The sequence below is a fragment of the Rosa rugosa genome, chromosome 4 (assembly GCF_958449725.1).
Source record: "Rosa rugosa chromosome 4, drRosRugo1.1, whole genome shotgun sequence".
NCBI classification, from domain to species: domain Eukaryota; kingdom Viridiplantae; phylum Streptophyta; class Magnoliopsida; order Rosales; family Rosaceae; genus Rosa; species Rosa rugosa.
In genome coordinates, this window is record NC_084823.1 from 2,015,458 (window position 1) to 2,026,443 (window position 10,986).

A 10,986-nucleotide genomic window follows, 5' to 3' on the forward strand; every position below is an offset into this window, starting at 1 on the left:
CTCGCACAACTCTCACCTAGAAGTCATTATGGTCTAAAAGATTGTGAATAAGGCTAGGTAATTTTGATGTTGTCCTAATCTACCTAGACGCTGGTTTATATGAATGGGGCTCAAGTCACTCACTTGCTACTCTAGAATGCAAGTAGACATGATGATCATACATGACACTCATAGATTTACAACCTAGCATGCATACTAATGTTGCGCACCATCAATAGACAGACAAGGTTGATCAATGAACAAACAATAAACCAATGAATATCCGAAATCCAAAGAACTTATTAAATAAACACCAACACCATGTCTAGGGCTGAAAGCAGCCCCTAACTAAAAGAAAATTAGCTACTCATCATCTTGGAAAACACACAAAAGAATACATTAGTTTTTGAAAGAAGAAATAATCAAAAAGATGGAAAACAGGGCAACCGATCAATCTCCAGATTCCAACGATCGATCGTTTCTGGGCTGCAAACTTTACTTCTTCTCCTTCAGTTGCTTCAATGGTTTCTTGCTTCTCTGGTGAGTTGTAGCCCTTGATTGTGTCTTCTAAAAGCCTTTTATTCCATCTTAAAACTCTTTTACTTTGTTTCCTTGTGGATCTCTAACTCTTTACTTCCAAGAAAAGTCATAATCCATCGAAAATCCTTATTGAATCAGAATTGCACGCACTTTCCTTCTTTAAACCTTCTTTTCCTAATTTGCTTCGGAAAACCTAATAAACACAAAAACAAATAAATCATCTAAAATAATATAAACTAACAAAGAAAAGTATAGGGTTAAACAATAATATTGTAGCATAAATATGCTCCTATCAGAAGAAAAGACAAAAGAAGCAAATTTTATCAAAGCTAGTTTTGTTTCTTTGCAAATAAAGGAGAAGCCTTCAAATTTAGAGCAAAAGCACCAGAACAAAAGCAATATTGGAGTCCAGAGACTTTGATACCGGACCACGAGGAGATGTAAAGTTCCCTTCAGTGGCATCCTTGTCTAAAATATAAAACTTTAATCCAAGTGTATTCACAAAAGCCCAAAGCAATGGAAAAGCAAAGTTGAAAGATTCTTTCTAGGTTTATGAACAAGAAGGCAGAAAGAAAAAAAAAAATACTATTGAATACTCAGCACCACAAGCCTCGGCTAATAGTCTTGTAAAAATCACTATGAAATACAAAAGGAAGGTTGTCAGGACGTGTGTTCTTGGATTACAAAGCCCAAAGCAATCTGGAGTTATATAATTGATAACAAACTGTTGAACAATCATAGGCTTAGTTTCATCATAGGCTTCAGCTTCAAACCAATAATTGAAAATGAAAAAACAGATAACCTTCAGTCAATTTACTTTATCAATCCAAAAACTTAGTGCAAGTAGTGTTTGGCTGCGACCTAGTTTGGGCTAACAAATAGTCTCTTTTGGATGCGCAAGCTTGCCAACACTGAGGGTATAGTCATCGAGGCGTCCTTTAACTTGACTTCTTCTCAAATGCTGTGGACAAGGAAAGCACCAACCTTGTCACAAAGTTCTTTTCTATGCCTTACGGATAAGGACTTTTGGTGTGATCTCTTGCGTCACTGAATCGATACTTAGCATTGTAGGCTAAGCAGAGCAATCACCGGGAAGTAAGAGAAAGCAAAGGTTTGCTAAAACGTGACTTTTGCTTAAGTGGGTTGCTAGGGCATGACCCTCGCTTCGCTGGTTTCAACTAGGTCGAAGGTTTGCTCCGGAGAGACTTCGGATAATCAGTGCGATTAGTGTATTGAGAGGTTGTGTCTTGTTGACCCTTGAAACCTGGTATTTATACCTAGGGTTTCAATAGTTCCTTGTCATAGAAGGATTATTGATTGAAGATTCCTAATTGGTTTCTGCTACTTGAATCTTAGCAGGGCTCGTTTTCCTCATGGACTCTGAAATGGGCGAAGCTGTAACCCAAAACCATTGTAGACTTATTTTTGGGCTACATGTGTCGGCCAACCCCGCTCAATCCTTTGAAGGATATTGCCAAAAATACTTTTGGCTTAACCATTGCTCCACATGCCTCGAGATCTGGCCTGCGAATGTTGTAACTGATTGAAGAGGGCTCAAGCGACACGACTTATGACAGAAACAAGACCATTAATGAAGGTTAGCGACTGCACAATTGCAAAACGTCTTCTCGTCGCATCGTTTCCTTCACAAAATCCCTTATTTAAATCTCGATGCGAGTGTCTAGGTCAGTCACATCAGAAACCCTTTTTTAGTCTCTCTAGACCCAGAAACTTCTTCCTCCACCAAAATTTTTCTTCTCTTTTAGAAACCTAGAAATGGCCCCAAAGAAAGTTGTCATCGATTAGGAAGCAGAATTCACCGAGAAGGTTACCCACACATAGGGTACCAGAATGGGTGCCATGAGCATGGCCAGTTCATCGGTGGAGAGACATTTCCTCTCCATTTTCAGTGATCGTCAAGCCAGATTGGGTCCTACTCCACGAATCCCCTTCCCGGATGACGTTATGGCCCACTATGGGCTACCCATTCACCACCCAATTCCGACGCCCGCTGTACTCCCGACGATTTCACCAGTTGGGTTAGGCACCACCACAAGATTTGGGTAGGGCTTTTTCCATCCGCCAATGAAGATGATACCGCCTGGTTCTACGAAGTCAGAGCGAGGGATCTGGCTCGTTGGAATGCAGTGGGCATCGCCTAGGCCATCGATCACTGCTTCAAGCTCCCTCATGGCCGGCCACTTTTTGCCTATGGAATACTTCTAACAATGCACTCGACTTCTGATTTGGGCAGATGGGAATCACATTGCTTGACGTTCTTATTATCACAGGGCTACCCATTGACTATGAACCCTATGTGCATGGTCAATTTGATGGAGTCATCTTGCCTCTGCGAATGAGCCAAGAAAGTCGTACTGGCCACAACAAGTCTTACCAGGCCTGGAGAAATCATTATCATGGTTAGTGCGATGAGACCGGTGGCATCGCCTTCCTTAAAAACTGGCTCTATAAGTTTATTTTTTGTACTTATGCCAATAAGACCACTGGTACTTGGACCTCTTTGGTTACTGCCCTTTACAATGGCTGCCGTGTCGGCCTTGGGCAACTTCCTTTGGGTTCGCTCTATTGAGCCCTCTATTTGGCCACCATGCAAACTTTTGAGACTAGCATTTCTTGCCCCTTTTGGATTTTAGATTTTTGGCTGCAAATATTGGAACAAGAGATGGCACGGCGGAAGGCCAAGAGGGCTCTATAATTATGGCCTTGGCTTTGAGGCAGAAATCCATTCTGAAGAGGCATTAGAAATCTCCTACCTAGTACCAGGTCTAACTCTAGCATTTCATGCAGCAGATAGAGGTAGCAGAAGCATTCAAAATATGGTGGGGAGGCATACTTGTCATCTCTATAGAGCTATCGTCCGAGCACAAAATTTTGTGGAGGGACATGAGGGATATCCGGTCTGTGACTTACGAGTTTTACGCTCCTAACCATTTCGCTCGCCAACTTGGCTGGCATAGATGACACCCCTCCCTCTCTATGACTTCATCAATTATTATACCTCTTGGCGAAGGATTGGCCTCCAGGCAGGCGCTACGCCTCAAAGTGGGCTCACCTTGATGAACTTGCCCCTCGAGCTCATGACTTGTAACCAATTGATGAGGTCGACGAGTCCTATGCGGCATGGTGGGTTAGGGTGTCCGTCAATTGTTGGGCTCTCCCTGACGATGAAATCTTCGCCAAGATCTTTCACTCCTTGGCCCACCTTTGTGAAGAAGACCAAATGCTTGCTCGATTCCCTGCTCACGAGGTGTGACCTGTGTAAATTGGAGTGATAATTCGCAACGAGTCTCACCCAGTGGTAAGTTCCTTAACTTGTCCTCGTTATTCCTGTACATTTGAACCTTTCAAACAATGTTCTTACCCAACGCTTTTGTAACAAATTAACACTAGGAGCAGGGGTGCACCACGACCACCTGGTGGCAGACAAGGTGGCCTTTCAACCACGGCCACTAGCTAGGCTGCGAAACAGAAAGCTGTAGTGGAGGCGTCTATTGTTAAGGAATCATCTGATGATGAGGATCCTGTTGAGGTAAAGTTTTATGTTTTTTGCAAACTTTGGGCTTGGAACCCCTTGGTTTCAAATCCTGACTCAATTTTTTGCAGGCCGCCATAGCCTAAGCTCGAAAAAGGAGTCGGCCTGACCAAACTGGAGAAAGTTGGGAAGATGATGAGCCAGCAGAATCACGATTAGTAAGTTTCATCTTTCATTTTTCATTTTCCATGCTTGTCAGATTGCTCTTCCTCAAATAAAAATACATTTAGGTTTGCCAGAGGAGAGCGGGCCCACCTCACTAGAGCAGAGCTGGTCCTTTCTATTCTGTGAGGGAAATAGCCTCTTCGCAGGCCTAAGTACTTCAAGAACCAGAGCTTCCATTCACTCAGCCTATATTCTCGGATCCTTTCCCAGTCGTGGCGGTTGCGAGCCACGCTTTCGGCTACAGTCCGCTTGCTCGTGAAGATGAGGAGCAATCCCCAAGGGTCCCTGAATCAGGCCATGTTGAGGTTGAAGTTCAGGACCAGGTGGAGCCGGGGGTTCATAATAAACCGATCGAAGCCGGCGAGCAGCAAGTCGCGAGGTAACTTTCGTTTTGCTCACTAGCTTTTCCTACTTCAGTTTCTTTAATTTTATTATGACATTATTCTTTCAAGGTCAAAGCCATGTGCGCACTGAAGAGGTAGCCATACATGCTGAGAAAACCGCCGGTGAAGGTGTCACACCCTGACCTCAGGAAAGTGACTAATGAATATTCAAGTGAATTATATAACCACTTCACTGGAGTCAGTCATCTTCACCGACTCAAACCAGAATCACACCAATTGGCCATAGTACAATCTTCTAGCCATTTGGTTCTTTTACAGTTTATCAAACTTTAGTTTTCACTTTTCCCCAGTTAGGCCCAATACCTCTCGAATTAAGGCCATCGAGAACACCCCGAACAAGCGGACAACCTCAGATTAAGGCCACCGAGGACACCCCGTACTAAGTAGAATCCCGATTGGGTTTTGGGTCTTTCACCCTCGGGAAACTCTGTCCCTCCTTAATTATCCGCTCGAATCCACGAGCCCCAATCATGTTTAGGGTCTTTCACACAAGGGAACTCTATCCCTCCTTACTTATATCTCGGGCCTAACTAGATTTAAGTTCATTAGCATTGACAAAAGTTCTTTCAATTTTAGTTCAATTCTCAGAATCTGTCAGCCCAGCAACAATCATTTTGACACCCAATATGTCGGTTAAGTACAACCCAAATCATATACATATTTATATAATCAATCTGCATAAAAACAGTACCCATACATGAAATTGTAGGCATAAGAGAGAGTACAGACTTTGATAGCCATTAAAATGAAATTAGGTAACCAGAAACAATTACCCAATTCTAGTTCTGTAATCCGAGAAGAAACAAACTATGCGTCTCCAATTTTCGAGATCATGCCTGAACAAGCATGCATGGTGTTTGATGGTATTTTCGCATAGAGGTGATGGTGGTTCGGAAGTGATGTACGGTGGAGCAAGATGAGAGATCGACAGAGAAAAACGCAAGAGTCATGAGGAGTGTTCCAAACTTTTTCTCTCTTTTCCTTCCCTTCTCTCCTCTTCGTTCTCCCCAATTCTCTACAAAATAGAAGATATAAAGGGGGAATGAGTCGGTTGCGAAAGAGACAAAGAGGTTGAGAAAATTCTAGGTTTCTCTCCGAAATTCCAAACCCTTCTCGACTTTTTTTTTCCCAACTAAATTCTAAATTCAAGGACTTTGTTAAAAACGATATTATATTTTCTTAAAAAAAAAACCGGGTTATCACAGAAGGTCATCCTAATCCTAACCTGGCTGATCAACCAGCGACCATACCCACCATACCGCCAATGTGAATGAAAAGGAAAGACAAGAAAAATACCAGTAAGTAAAATAATTCACGAGAGATATTGTAAATTGATAGAGTGTAGAGATGCGATAAAGAATTTGAGAATGTTGAATTTGTATTGAGCTGTTGTGTTTTTGGTCGTGGACCTTTTTACAAAGATGTCTACGGTCCCTGTTATAGTACATAATAAAGATAATAAAATTAATACAATCTCAGCTTTAATTGTTGAGACTGGATTGATTACAAATTAAATTCTAAGAATAAAATTCCTTTGATGTGCATAACTGGCAATCAACCATCATGACTCTTCAATGATTATTTTTGTAACAGACCATCATGACTCTTCAATGCTTATTTTTGTAACGGCCACACTTAGTGCTGCAATGTCTCTGAACATAGAATTTGACATTTAGTAGCTTTTATCTGCTCATAATGTCTTGCCATCAATGTCCCTGACCAATTGACACAGGCATTGGATAGGACTTTCTCAGCCACAAGTAAACCAGAAATTGACTCATGTGAGTGGACCTCGGCTGAGGTGAAGCGAGCTGGACCTCGGCTGAAGTGAGCCGGGCCTCGGCTGAGGTGAAGCTAGCCGGACCTCGGCTGAAGTGAAGCGAGCCGGACGTCTGCTCAAGTGAGCCGAACCTTGGATGAAGTGAAGCGAGCCGGACCTTGGATGAAGTGAAGTGAGCCGGACCTGAGCTGAAGTGAGCCGGGCCTCTGCTAAATATGTATTATATCACGGCTCACTATGACCCAGGCCTGCTTCTTGTGGGACCCGGCTTAACGTCACGTAGGCCTTGCCAAATTTACGTTCAAACACATGGACACATTCAAAAAGGTAACCAACAACAAGGGGTTTGATGACGTGACTCTTTGTCACTTATTCAGCGAAACGTTGGATGGCGAGGCAATGAGTTGGTTTTTTGAATGCTCGCTAAACTCCATGGACTCATTCTCAGCTTTGTCAAATGCATTCCTGTCACGGTTCATCCTCATGACGGATGGATATCACAACTCAAGTCAGCTGTTTAGCGTCAACCAAGGTGTCGATGAGTCGTTGAAGTCGTTTGTCACAAGATGGAGGACCGCCACATCAAGATGCCGAGATCTTGACAAGACAATGGCGCTTGCAGCCTTCAAGCAAAGACTCCTCAAGGCAAGCTTCCCATACCACCTTAACTGTAACTGCCCAAACACCACATATGACTACGTCATGAATGAAGCAGTCTTACATGCACAAGCCGAGTACAGCACCTATGGCGCAACACCACCACCACCGCGAATTCCACTCAAAATATCACAACCTCCCACATTCTAACAAGGAAACACCACCAACACCGCAAACGCTACCACACAGACGAATGACAAAAAATGGGAATGGCAGCAAAGCAACTACCAAGACAAGTGGCAGAGGGAACAACAATACCACAGCAAGGGTCACAGATCTTTTCACAGTGATCCCTGCGACAACCGTGACAACCGCAGCAATAAGCCTGCCATAAGTATTCAAACGTTCGAGGTTTTCACAGTCTTAACGGCGTCATATGAAGAAATCTATGACCAATGCAAGGATCAAATCCCACCACCGCCACCAAGAAAATACCGTAGGGTAGGAAAGCCAAGAAACACCGGTAAATGGTGCAAGTATCATGAAGACAGCGACCACAATACCAAATATTGCAATGCCCTCAAAACCCAATCGAGTCATTATACCGCGATGGGAAATTAGAGCAATACAAAGTTCGACAACCTCCACCTGTGGTCACCAACGTCGAACCAATACGGAGAATTAACACCATTGACGGTGGTGCTTTCATAGGCAGTTTATCGCATAGGGCAAGAAAGCGCTATAATCGCGCTAACCACCCAAAGGAAATATTCAACATCCGCTACAATCGATCCGCAAAAATGGCTAAGACTAGATGGGAGCCGATCACTTTCTCTGAGGAGGAAGAACGAGACATTCATTCACCTCACGACGACCCATTTCTGATAGACGCAATCCTCGACAAATGGTCGGTCGGACAAGTGCTGATTGACAGTGGATCCGTCGTTAATGTCATATTTAACGGATGCTACAAGCAACTACAGTGCAACAGAAAGCTCCTGCAAGACTACGAGCCGCTACTCAGTTTCTCTTGCGACGTAACCTAACCTCTCGGGTCTGATTACATGCGTCTATCCATTGGGGTAACCCCATATACGGCAGAAGTGCACACCGAGTTCATTGTGGTCGACTGCTTCAGCTCATATAACGCCTCATCGGTCGCCCCGCCCTCAACAAACTCAAGTGCATCATCGTCGGATATATGCTACTAATGAAATTCCCCACCCTGTATGGCACTGGCTCAGTAAGGGGAAGCCAATTAGTTGCACAAGAATGTTACTCAACAACAGTATCAAGGTCAAGAAGCTGCCACGAAATCTTGATGGTTCCCAACACACCACAGTTGACGGACAAAATTGAAGATCCCAGAGATAACAAGAGGAAATACTTCAAAAAAGAGCTCGTCAATCCAGAGACGTCACTCCAAGTAGTAAGCATCTCCGTCGAGCACCCAGAAAAAATAGTCCACATCGGAGCCCAACTCTCCCCAGAAATAGCGGCAGAGATCATCCAGTTCTTGAAAGAGAGTGTGGCAGTCTTTGCATTGTCATATGCCGACATGTCTGGACTCTCAACCGACATAATCACACACAAACTCAGCGTCAAGCCATCCTTCTACCCCGTCGAACAGAAGCGACTGGCTTTTGACAAAGAAAGATACTGGGCCATTAGGGAAAAACTAACCATGCTACGAGACATAGACTTCATCCGCCAAGTTAATTACCCGCAATGGATATCTAACGTGGTGATGGTGAAAAAAAAACCAACAGAAAGTGGCGGATGTGTGTTGACTTCAAAGGATTGAACAAGGCGTGCCCTAAAGACAGTTTCCCTTTACCACGCATCGATCAATTAGTTGACGCGACAGCAAGACATGAACTATTTAGCATGATGGATGCATTCTCTAGTTACAACCAGATAAAGATTCACCCCGAAGACTAGGAATGCACAACATTCACCACCAACAAAGGCTTGTACTGTTACAACGTCATGCCATTCGGACTCAAGAACGCAGGAGCCACATATCAACGGTTGATGAAAGCAATGTTTGCGGAACACCTAGGCAACATCATTGAGGTATATGTCGACGACATGCTTGTCAAAAGCATAAAGGCTAGCAGTCATGTAGCCAACCTCCGCGTCATCTTTGCCATATTGATAGCATACAACATGCTTCTAAATCAGGAGAAATGTTTTTTGGTGTCACCACCAGCAAATTCCTAGGATACATCGTCAGTGAATGAGGAATCGAGGCCAATCCTGATAAGATACAAGCAGTTCTGAACATGAAATCCCCAGAGAAAAAAGTGGAGGTGCAAAGCCTGCAGGGAAAATTTATGGCACTTTCTCGATTCATCTCTAGACTAACAGACAAATGTCTACCATTCTTCAAGGCAATGAAGCGGTCACACTGTAAGTTGGTAGATTGGACGCCTGATTGTGAGGCAGCATTTCAAAGCCTCAAAGAATACTTGGCTTCTGTTCCATTACTTTCAACCCCAGTGCAAGGCGAGATATTGTGCATTTGCTTGGCGGTATCCAACTCGGAAATTAGCTGCACCATTGTGCTCAGAGAATCAACAGTAGAGCTGCCGGTATTCTACGCAGGCAGAGGCATGACTGGGGCGGAAACAAGATACCCTCAACTTGAACAACTGGCACTAGCACTCGTAACGGCCGCCAGAAGACTGCGGCAATACTTTCAAGCACATACAGTCCATGTCCACACAAACCAACCGCTAAAGCAAGTACTGCAAAGCCCTGAACACTCTGGACGTCTTAGCAAGTGGGCAATAGAACTCAGCAAGTTCGACATCGAGTACAAACCAAGAGCCGTCATCAGAGGACAAGTTGTTGCCGATTTCATAGTAGAACTAACTGAACAATAGTCAGAGCAAATGGCCGACATGACATCAGCAGTCAACACCAAAATGTCGTCATAATGGAATCTCTTTGTAGACGGCTCAGCCTGTGCCAGAGCATGCGGTGCCGACATCATCCTCACAGGACCAGGGGGACTTAACGTGGGGTACGCCCTTAAGTTCAACTTCAAAGCATCCAACAATATGGCGGAATACGAAGCACTTATCGCAGGATTGCTTTTGGCCATTGACTGTGGAGCACAAAATGCCGACATCTTTAGCGACTCATAACTAGTGGTTAACCAAGTCAACGACACATTTCAGGTCAAAGACAAACAGTTAGCGGCGTACATAGGATACGTCAAAACTCTGCTCGGCAAGTTCAACTTCTTCAACATAACACAAATTCCTAGAGAAAAGAATGCCAAAGCAGACTTCCTAGCACGTTTAGCAACAGCTCAACTGCATCAGAGTCCAACCGACACTCGAGTAGAAACTCTCGACAAGCCTAGCATTACAAAAACCTTGGCGGAGATTTACACAGTGGAAGTAAGCCCAAATTGGATGGACGAAATACTGAAGTACAAACGTGGCGGCACACTACCATCCAACAAGATCGAAGCCAGAAGATTAGTGCGAAGAGTGACACGCTACAACATCCAGAATGGCAAACTCTACCTCCAAGGATTCACACATCCAACTTAAAGTGTCTGACACCAGAAGAGGGAAGGCAAGTCTTGACAAAGATACATGCCGGAGAATGCAGCAACCATTCAGGAGCCAGATCACTTGCCAACCGGACCATGCGCCAAGGATACTTTTGGCCGTCACTAGGGGATGACGCCAATGAAATATCACGATCATGCCACAAGTGCCAGCAATACGCAGACCTCCCACATGCACCAGCAGAACCGCTATCTATCATTATCGAGCCATGGATGCACTCCACATGGGGACTAGACATTGTGGGGAAGCTGCCAACCGCCAAGGGTCAGTTTAGATACATAATCATGGCCATCGATTATGACAGCAAATGGATCGAGACTGAACCGTTAACGGCTATCACGACCGCTAAAGTCCAACACTTCCTGTGGAAAAACATCTACT